An 11081-nucleotide genomic window follows, 5' to 3' on the forward strand; every position below is an offset into this window, starting at 1 on the left:
GCAGAAAAATACTTTTCACTGTACCTCGGTACATGTGACAATAAACAAATCCAAGTCAATCTCTCTCACATTAACACTTACAATGTTTGATACTCAACCTATTTTTTCACATTATTAATGCACTTTCTTGGTCATCAAGTCCTGAAATGGGACTTGAACCCAGAGATTCTGGCTATAAGGCCCGGACACTACCGATTGCACCACAAGATCTCCAGATGGAGTACAGTATGGGAAAATTAGATGTTTCCAATTTGATAGGAAGAATGGAAAAAGAGAATACTATTTAAATATAGAGAGTGCAGAATGCATCAGCACAGATGGATCAGGGAGTCCTCATATATGAATCACAGAACATTAGGATGCAGGTACAGCAAGTAATTAGGAAGATAAATGAAATGCTGGCCTTTATTGCGAGGGGAATGGAGCTTAAAAGTAGAGAAATCTTGTTATAACTGTATGAATGGCTTGTCCTATGAAGAAAGGTTGAGCAGGTTGGCTCTATACTCATCAGAGTTTGGAAGAATGAGGATCTTATTGAAACATATAGGGTGGGATTTTCCTCCCGCCACACCAGAAAACTGGTGCAGAACGACCTCACGGGCAACGGGACTCTCCATCCTGCCAGCCGGCCAATGGGCCATACCGCATGTTATTTAAAGGGTTGGGCACCCTGATGGCAGGTAAGATGCACCAAAGAAAGCATCCTATCTGGCTGCATCACAACCTGTTATGGCAACTGCTCGGCCAAGACCATAAGAAACTTCTGAGAGTCATGAACGCAGCCCAGTCCATCACACAAACCCGCCTCCCATCCCGTTGTCTTGGGAAAGCGAGTAATATAATCAAAGACCCCTCCCACCTGGCTTATTCTCTCTTTCAACTTCTTCTATCGGACAAGAGATAAAAAATTCTGAGAATACGCACTAACGGGGCAGCACGGTACCACAGTGCTTCACAGCGCCAGGGTCACGGGTTCGACATGCGGCTCGGGTCACTGTCTGTGCGGAGTCTGCACGTTCTCCTGTGTCTGCGTGGGTTTCCTCCGGGTGCTCCGATTTCCTCCCACAAGTTCCGAAAGACTTGCTGTTAGGTGAGTTAGACATTCTGAATTCTCCCTCTGTGTATCCGAACAGGCGCTGGAGCGAGGCGTCTAGGGGATTTTCACAGTCATTTCATTGCAGTGTTAATGTAAGCCTAATTGTGACACAAATAAAGATTATTATTATAACAGGTTCAAAAACAGCTTCATCCCTGCTGTTACCAGACTCCTGGATGACCCTTTCGTGGACTGAACTGATCTCTTCACACATCTTCCCTGCTAGTAGTACTTCACTCCATATCTCACCAGATGCCTGTGCCTATGTATTTACATTGGGTATTTTTGCATGTCCTATCTTTTTTCATTTATGGAATGATCTGTCTGGTCTGTACGCAGTACATTACTTTTCACTGTACTTCAGTACATGTGACAATAAAACAAATTCAATTTAAGTTACATTGTTTGGAACTTCTTCAATTACAAAGTACTTAGAGGTACTGTGGGATGTTTTTAGAGGTGTCCTGGTGAGTTCCTGGATTTACCAGAGTGTTGCTGCATCCTTAAACAGAGGGACAAGGGAGTAGATTATGTGCCCACAAACAGGTTACAGTAGGTAGGAGTCAGCAGTGGTAGTGTCTCTGGGTTTGCAGTACAACAGGGAAATGGAACATGAGCCACGGAGAGGGAACGCCCTGCATCTTTTCCTCCATCAACCTGGAGTTGGGCTCCTCTACATTTCTTGGCAGTGACATTCTTTACCCGAAGCCTGGTTGCAGCTCACCCGGACCTGGATGACTCACCACATGCTGATTCCAAAGCTATATTAGTTTGTCAGGTTAGTGCAGTGCCAGTATTTGAGTTGGTGACTTCAAGCATCAGATCAAGTTAAAGGGCCTTACAATCATGCTGCTGTTACCATTATGAGGTTTATAAGATTATTGGGCAGGATTCTCTGATCCTGAGGCTAAGTGTTGATGCCGTCGTAAACGCCGTCGCGTTTTACGACGGCATCAACAGGCCCCCAGGAGCAGCTATCATGGGCCCTACAGGGGGCCAGCACTACACTGGAGCGACTCACGCATGCGCGCTGAGGCCGGCGCAAATTCACGCATGCGTGCTGCGACCGGAGCGAACTCGCGCATGCGCGCTAGCTTGCTTCTCCGCGCCGGCCCCGATGCAACATTGTTGAGAGCTGCAGGAGCTGGCGCAGAGTAAAAGAGGCCCCCACCAGGAGAAGCCAGACCGCCGATCGGTAGGCCTCGATCGTGAGCCATGCCAAGGTGGAGCCACCCATCCCCCCGGTGTCGGATTCCCTCTCCCCACAACAGGCTCCAACAGGATGGGTGGCGAGGTCCCGCCGGGTAAGACCACATGTGAACGGCGCCGGCGGGACTCGGACTATCTTGGCGGCCACTCGGCCCATCCCGCGGGGAGAATTGCCGGGTGGGCCGCGTATAGTGGCCCTGTACCGGCACCGCGCTGGAGCCAATGGCACCGATTCTCTGGTCGGGGCGTTGTCGCGTGAATTGCGCCTGGCCCAGCGATTCTCCGACCCGGCCCTGGAGTCAGAGGATCCCGCCCATTGTATTCAGGCGAAATGAAGGATGTCTTGTAACCCTTCTGATGTCTGTCTGACAGTAAGCCTGAGGGGGTTGATTCTCAAAGATTAAAGAAAGGCTTTGATTATTTCACTAAAAACATTCAAGGTATTTATTATTGGAGACAATTGCAGCAATTTGCAATGAATGGGCTCTAAGTCTCTCAAAGTTCCAGAAAGGTGTTTGTATCGGGTTGTAAACAGTTGTGCTGTAAGCTGTCCTTTTACTTCTAAAATGAAATGGATTGGGATCAAGGATAGCTAATTAGCATTTCTACTTGACTGCAACCTGCCCTACTTCATTGAGGAGGTCTGGACCATTAGCAGAGACTACAAGTCTGCGCAGAGTGCAAGCCGCACTTCTACCGGCCAGATAGAGCGCATCTGGTGAAGGCCTCCCGCCCCTTTGAACGCCTCAGCATGGACTTCAAAGGGCCCCTCCCCTCCACCGACCTCAACGTGTACTTCTTCAACGTAATTGACGAGTACACCTGGCTCCCTTTCGCCATCCCATGCCCCGACATGACTTCTGCCACGGTCATCAAATCCCTGCACAGCATCTTCACTCTGTTCGGTTTCCCCACCTACATCCACAGTGATCGGGGATCCTCGTTCATGAGTGATGAACTGCGTCAGTTCGTGCTCAGCAAGGGCATCGCCTCGAGCAGGACGACCAGCTACAACCCCCGGGGAAACGGGCAGGTGGAGAGGGAGAACGGGGCGGTCTGGAAGGCCGTCCTGCTGGCCCTGCGGTCTAAAAATCTCCCAGTCTCCCGCTGGCAGGAGGTCCTCCCTGATGTGCTCCACTTCATCTGGTCGCTCCTCTGCACCTCCACTAATGAGACCACTCACGAATGTGTGTTTGCCTTCCCCAGGAAGTCCACCTCCGGGCTCTCGCTCCCAACATGGCTGACAGTTCCTGGACCCGTCCTCCTCCGGAAGCATGTGCAGAGCCATAAATCGGACCCCTTGGTCGAGAAAGTCCTACATGCAAACCCACAGTACGCCTACGTGGCACACCCCGACAGGCGCCAAGACACACTCTCCCTCCAGGACCTGGCACCCGCTGGGTTCCCACCCACGACCCCCGACCTGACACCCCCCCCCCGGTTGCCTCATTCACTCCCGCACCACCTACCCTCCCACCAGCGAACCTCACCGCAGCCCCCACCCCAGCGGGATCCATCCTTCCACTGGATTCACTCATGGGTGACAAAGACAAGGACACCACGTTCCCGGAGTCGCAGGTAACCACGTCGGCGCCCACATCACCACCAGGACTGAGGCGATCGTGGCGGAGGGCCAAAGACCCCGACAGATTTAATTTGTAATGTTTTCGCCACCCCCGCCACATTTTCTTTAACAGGGGGTGAATGTGGTAGACACCACTAGTGGTATATTGTATGTATTACGGCACTGCCCGTATATTACAGGTACGACGGTAAACCTCTGCCTGCTGGCTCTGCCCAGCAGGCGGCGTATAAAAGTGTATGCTGTCCTGCGCTGATTCCATTCTGGTTCCAGCACAACATCTTGTGCAATAAAGCGTCGATTGTTTCACCATTCTCGTCTCGTGGTAATTGATAGTACATTAATTGGCTAATGTTTTTCACGTTGCTTTGGGAAGAGGGCCAAGGAAGCCATTGCTGAGATCAGGTTATATGCTTCCCTACAAATCAATGAATATCACAGATAGCAGTTCTGTGTGGTCAACAGAGAGAAAAAGCTGGTTCATTTTGCAAGCTACCACAGCCAGAAGTGGGAGGGAGATGGACTCCAGTTAAAGAGATAGATTTTGCTGCACTCTAATGATCCCAGGAGATGTTTTCCAGTTTAGCTGGGGGACGTACAATCACCAGAACAGGCAGTTACTAGTGGTGTTGGTTTAAGAAATTCTAAAAACTGAGTAAATGCTACTTAATAGTGCCATGAATAACACCTTCAATAACGTTTTTGATGATTGGGAATAGACACATGAATGAAATGAAAATGAAATGAAATGAATGAAAATCGCTTATTGTCACAAGTAGGCTTCAAATGAAGTTACTGTGAAAAGCTCCTAGTCGCCACATTCCGGCGCCTGTTCGGGGAGGCTGTTACGGGAATTGAACCGTGCTGCTGGCCTGCCTTGATCTGCTTTCAAAGCCAGCGATTTAGCCCTGTGCTAAACAGCCCCTGGGGCTGTAATTGGCTGGATGATGTCCTCCTTCAGCCTTGTATTATGCAATGAAATGTTAGGCTCTGCCATGATTGAGAATGGACCCTCCTCTCCGTGTTAGTTGTTTGATTGTCCAACACCATTCACAACTGGATCTGGAACCTGCAGTGCTATGATATGACCCTTGGTTGTACAATTGTTTAACTCAGTCTATCGTAGGCAGCATGGTGGCGCAGTGGGTTAGCCCTGATGCCTCATTGCGCTGAGGTCCCAGGTTTGACCCTGCATTGGATCACTGTCCATGTGGAGTTTGCACAATCCCCCTGTGTTTGTGTGGGTTTCGCCCCCACAACCCAAAAAGATGTGCAGGCAAGGTGGATTGGCCATGCTAAATTGGCCCTTAATTGGAAAAAATTAATTGGGTACTCTAAATTTAGGAAACAAAATCAGTCTATCGTAAACTGATTCTGCTGTTTAGCATGCATAGAACATAGATGTGGTCCTGTTTTGTACCTTCATAAAGTTGACTTCTCAATTTTAGATTTGCCTGGTACTGGTCCTGGTATGCACTTCTCATTGATCTAGTTGTGGATTCTCCATTGCCTGACGCTTGTATCGGGATTCCCAATCGGGTGGAGAATGGCGGGTCGCCTGATACACAGGATCGACGCCAGGCAGCAGACCCATTGCAATGCTCCACTGCCAGCCTCAGCAAACTAGCCACTCCTCATCGGCGTGACCATGCAAATCCACAAGTTACATCTATTTAAATCTGTTTAATGGGCTGCAATCCCCCCCACCCATCATGCACTGACCCCACAGTAGGACATCCTCTGGGCGCTGCCAGGGTGACCTGGTGGCATAGCTATGTTATCAGGCTGGCAGTGCCAAGGTATTCGAGTGCCATCCTGTCCTGTCTTTGACCATCCGGGGGTCTCCAATGGCCTGGGAGATCATCCCAGGAGCCTTTACACCTGGTCCATGTTTGTATGAACCAGTTTTAAACAGTGCCTTGTCAAGGTTTCCCAGGCCACCCTGCCAGGGTGACTCTGCCAGGGTGCCCTGGTGGCAGTGCCAAGATGCCAGGTAGTGCCAAAGTGCCCAGGTGCTAGGGGAAGTGCCAGGGTACAACCTTGTCCTGTCCCCAATTACCCGGGTGCCTCAACTACGCAGCATGACCCCCCCCCCCCCCCCCCCGCCCCCCCCCCCCCCAGGTGCAATCATGACTTTGCGGACCAGTACCAAATGACGCCGGTTTATGCCTCGTTGGCGAGTCTGGTGAATCCTGGATCCCGGGTGAATCTGGCGAAAGCATATTTAAATGAGCCTTTTGGCTCATTTAAATATGCGCGTCTGGATCTTGCCCAATGAGAGCCAGATTCAGATCGCGACACCTCGTTTTATTCCATTGAATCTTGTGGGATGTTTCGAGCATTCTAAATCTCGTGAGAGGCCTAAACGGGTGTGAAGAGGCTGCTGAATCATGCCCATTATCTCTCTCTCCACTCTTTCAAAACTTTTCATGATTTTCAGTGGTTTATCAATTTTAAGTACAGACAGTATATCCAAGAACTGCTATTTTTCAAATTCAAGTGCCTGAAATGACCTGAATAGCATCCTCTTCCTCGGTAAAGATATTTAGTGTCTCCCTTGCTGCCATACATAAATCCCCTATTTGGTCCTTAGTCAGCCCCACTCCTCTTCCTGTTACTTTTTACTCTTTATATGCCTATGGCAGACTTTTGGAATCCTTTTTATGTTAGCTGCCAGTCTTTTGAAATTAAAATGAAATGTAAATCGCTTATTGTCACAAGTAGGCTTCAAATGAAGTTACTGCGAAAAGCCCCTAGTCGCCACATTCCGGCGCCTGTTCGAGGAGGTTGGTACGGGAATTGAACCGTGCTGCTGGACTGCCTTGGTCTGCTTTCAAAGCCAGCGATTTAGCCCTGTGCTAAACCAGCCCCTAAAATATAAAGCTCATCTGGCAGCGGTGGGATTCGAACCCACGCCCCCGAAGAGACTGGAGCCTTAATCCAGCACCTTAGACCACTCGGCGACGCTACCACACATAAGAAACAACATTAAAAGGCTCGTCCGGGATTTGAACCCGGGACCTCTCACATTTTCGTGCAGCACAAACCCCGAAGCGAGAATCTTACCCCTAGACCAATGAGCCGGTTTTCTCATACTCTCTCTTTGATTTTCTTATTTGCTTCTTCAATTCCCCTCTGAACCTTGTATATTCTGCCTCCTTATCAATTGTATTACCACCAGACATCTGTCATAAGTTCACTATTTCTGTTTCATCTTCATCTCTATCTCTTCCATCGTTTAGGGGGCTCTGGATTTGTTTTCTCTTCATGGGAATATACTTTGTACTCAAATTATTCCTTCTTTAAAAGCAATCTATTGTTCAGTTACATTTTTTCCAACCAGCCTTTGATTACAATTTATCTAGTCCAGATCCATTCTTACCCCCATTTAAATTGGTTTCTCCTTATTATTATTATTGATCCTTATGATCATTCTTACTCTGGATTGCAACTTTCACTTTTCCATAGTCAACTTGAACATTATGAATCGATCTGGGTGGAAATAAAAAACGAGGGAAAAAAACTCCTTGGTAGAAGTAATTTACAGGCCCTCGAACAATCCTTCCAAAGTGGGGCATAGTATAAACCAAGAAATACTGAGGGCCTGTGAGAAGGGAAAACGGTAATCATGGGTGATTTTAATATGTATATTGACTGGACTAATCAAATTGGCAAGGATAGCCTCGAGGGAGATTTAATAGAGTGTATGAGGGATTGTTTCTTGGAGCAATATGTTATGGAGGCAACCAGGGAGCAGGCTATTTTAGATTTAGTAGAATTTCAAATTCAGATTGAGTGAGAGAGGACAGAGTGCCATACTAGAGTTTTAACATTGGGCAGAGGTAATATACAGGCCTGAGGAAAGAGTAGGCCCAAGTAGCCTGGGCACTAATAATTGAGGGTAGGACAGTTGAGGGACAATGGCGGATGTTCAGGGAGACATGAATTACCTCCCAATTAAAGTATATTTCTGAGAGGAAGAAGGATTGTAAAAGGAAGAAAAATGTTTTATGGCTAAACAAGGAAGTCAAGGAAGACATAAAAGCAAAAACTAGGGCATACCATATTGCAATAGCCAGTGGTAAGCTGGAGGATTGGGGGAACTTTAAGATTCAGTAAAAGGGCTCCTAAAAATAAAATCAGAAGAGCAAAGATGAACTACGAAAAGAAACTAGCAGAAAACATAAAGTGTACAAAGAGGAAGAGAATAGATAAAGTAAATATTGGCCCTTTAGAAGATGATACTGCTGAGGTAATAATGGGGAACACAGAGATGGTGGAGGCACTGAACCATCATTTTTCCTCTGTCTTCATGGCAGAAGATAATAAAAATGTCCCAAAACTACAGTTAATACAAAGGAACTTGGTGCAATAACCATCACTAGGGAGATCATATTGAATAAACAAATGTAACAAAATAAAGACAGATAAGTCTCCAGGACCTGATGGCCTTCACCGTAGGGTATTAAGGGAGGTGGCAGCAGAGATAGTGGATGCATTGTATATGATATTTCAGAATTCCCTGGATTCTAGAAGGGTCCCAGTAGATTGAAACAACACTAATGTGACGCTCTATTCAAAAAGGGAGAGAGGCAAAGAATAGGAAACTGTAGACCGGTTAGCTTGACCTCTGTAGTGGGGAAGTTGCTGGAATCAATCAATAAGGAGGAGGAGATGACTGAACATTTGGGAAGACAAACATCAATTGACCATTGTCAGCATGGTTTTATAATGGGTAAATCATGCTTGATAAACTTGCTTGAGTCCTTTGAGGATGTAACCAGCAATGTGGATAATGGCAAACCTGTGGATGTGGTATATGTAGGCTTCCAGAAGGCGCTTGACAAGGTGTCGCATAAAAGGTGAGATCGCAGAGGTTTGGGGAGTAGAGTGCTAGATTGGACTGAGGATTGACTGACTGACAGAAAGCAGAGTGTCGGGATAAATGGGTCCTTTTCTGGCTGGCGATCTGTAACTAGTGGTGCTGCAGAGATCAGTTCTTGGACCTAAACTGTTTACAATCCACATAAATGATTTGCAAGCAGGGACAGAGTGTAACATAGCAACATTTATGGATGATACTGGAATAGATGGGAAAGCAGGCAGTGAAGAGGAGATAAAGATCTACAGACAGATATAGGTATGCTAGGAAATTGGGCCAAAATTTGGCAGATGGAGTTTAGAACATAGAACGTGACAGCGCAGTGCAGACCCTTCGGCCCTCGATGTTGCGCCGACCAGTGAAACCACTCTAAAGCCCATCTAAACTATTCCCTAGTCGTCCATATGTCTATCTAATGACCATTTGAATGCCCTTAGTGTTGGCGAGTCCACTACTGTTGCAGGCAGGGCATTCCACGCCCTTACTACTCTCTGAGTAAAGAACCTACTTCTGACATCTGTCTTATATCTATCTCCCCTCAATTTAAAGCTATGTCCCCTCGAGCTAGACATCACCATCCGAGGAAAAAGGCTCTCACTGTCCACCCTATTCAATCCTCTGATCATCTTGTATGCCTCAATTAAGTCACCTCTTAACCTTCTTCTCTCTAACAAAAACAGCCTCAAGTCCCTCAGCCTTTCCTCATAAGATCTTCCCTCCATACCAGGCAACATTCTGGTAAATCTCCTCTGCACCCTTTCCAATGCTTCCACCTCCTTCCTATAATGTGGCGACCAGAATTGCACGCAATACTCCAAATGCGGCCGCACCAGAATTTTGTACAGCTGCAACATGACCTCATGGCTCCGAAACTCAATCCCTCTACCAATAAAAGCTAACACACTGTATGCCTTCTTAACAACCCTCTCAACCTGGGTGTCAACTTTCAGGGATCTATGTACATGGACACCAAGATCTCTCTGCTCATCCACACTGCCAAGAATCTTACCATTAGCCCAGTACTTTGTCTTCCTGTTATTCCTTCCAAAATGAACCACCTCACACTTTTCTGCATTAAACTCCATTTGCCACCTCTCAGCCCAGCGCTGCAGCTTATCTATGTCCCTCTGTAACTTGTAACATTCTTCCGCACTGTCCACAACTCCACCGACTTTAGTGTCAACTGCAAATTTACTCACCCATCCTTCGACGCCCTACTCCAGGTCATTTATAAAAATTACAAACAGCAGTCGCCCCAAAACAAATCCTTGTGGTACACCACGAGTAACTGGACTCCAGTCTGAACATTTCTCATCAACCACCACCCTTTGTCTTCTTCCAGCTAGCCAATTTCTGATCCAAACTGCTAAATCACCCTGAATCCCATGCCTCCGTATTTTCTGCAGTAGCCTACCATGGGGAACCTTATCAGACACTTTACTGAAATCCATATACACCACATCAACTGCTTTACCCTCATCCACCTGTTTGGTCACCTTCTCAAAGAACTCAATAAGGTTTGTGAGGCACGACCTACTCTTCACAAAACTGTGTTGACTATCTCTAATCAAATGATTCCTTTCCCGATGAATATACATCCTATCTCTTATAAACCTTTCCAAGATTTTGCCCACAACAGAAGTAACGCTCACTGGTCTATATTTACCGGGGTTGTTTCTACTCCCCTTCTTGAACAAGGGGACAACATTTGCTATCCTCCAGTCTTCTGGCACAATTTCTGTAGACAAAGATGACTTAAAGATCAAAGCCAAAGGCTCAGCAATCTCCTCCATAGCTTCCCAGAGAATCCTAGGATAAATCCCATCCGGCCCAAGGGACTTATCTATTTTCACACTTTCCAGAATTGCTAACACCTCTTCCTTATGAACCTCAAGCCCTTCTAGTCTAGTAGCCTGAATCTCAGTATTCTCCTCGACAACATAGTCTTTTTCCTGTGTGAATACTGACCAAAATATATTCATTTAGCACCTCCCCTATCTCCTCGGACTCCAAGCACAAATTCCCACTACTGTCCTTGACTGGCCCTACTCTTACCCTAGTCATTCTTTTATTCCTGACATATCTATAGAAAGCTTTAGGGTTATCCTTGATCCTACCTGCCAAAGACTTCTCATGTCCCCTCCTGGCTCTTCTTAGCTCTTTCTTTAGGTCCTTCCTAGCTAACTTGTAACTCTCGAGTGCCCTAACTGAACCTTCATGTCTCATCTTTACATAAGCCTCCTTCTTCCTCTTGACAAGTGTTTCAACTACTTTAGTAAACCTCGGTTCTCTTGCTCGACCACTTCCCCCCT

General features: G+C 46.9%; 1 non-coding gene across 1 annotated transcript; it reads right to left on the bottom strand.

Moving 5' to 3' along the window:
* Positions 1 to 6776: 6776 nt before the first annotated feature.
* On the bottom strand, positions 6777 to 6858 carry trnal-aag (transfer RNA leucine (anticodon AAG)). Its single transcript has one exon. It is a non-coding gene; the product is annotated as a tRNA-Leu (tRNA).
* Positions 6859 to 11081: the final 4223 nt, after the last annotated feature.

This window comes from Scyliorhinus torazame, chromosome 11, assembly GCF_047496885.1.
Source record: "Scyliorhinus torazame isolate Kashiwa2021f chromosome 11, sScyTor2.1, whole genome shotgun sequence".
Taxonomy (NCBI): Eukaryota; Metazoa; Chordata; class Chondrichthyes; order Carcharhiniformes; family Scyliorhinidae; genus Scyliorhinus; species Scyliorhinus torazame.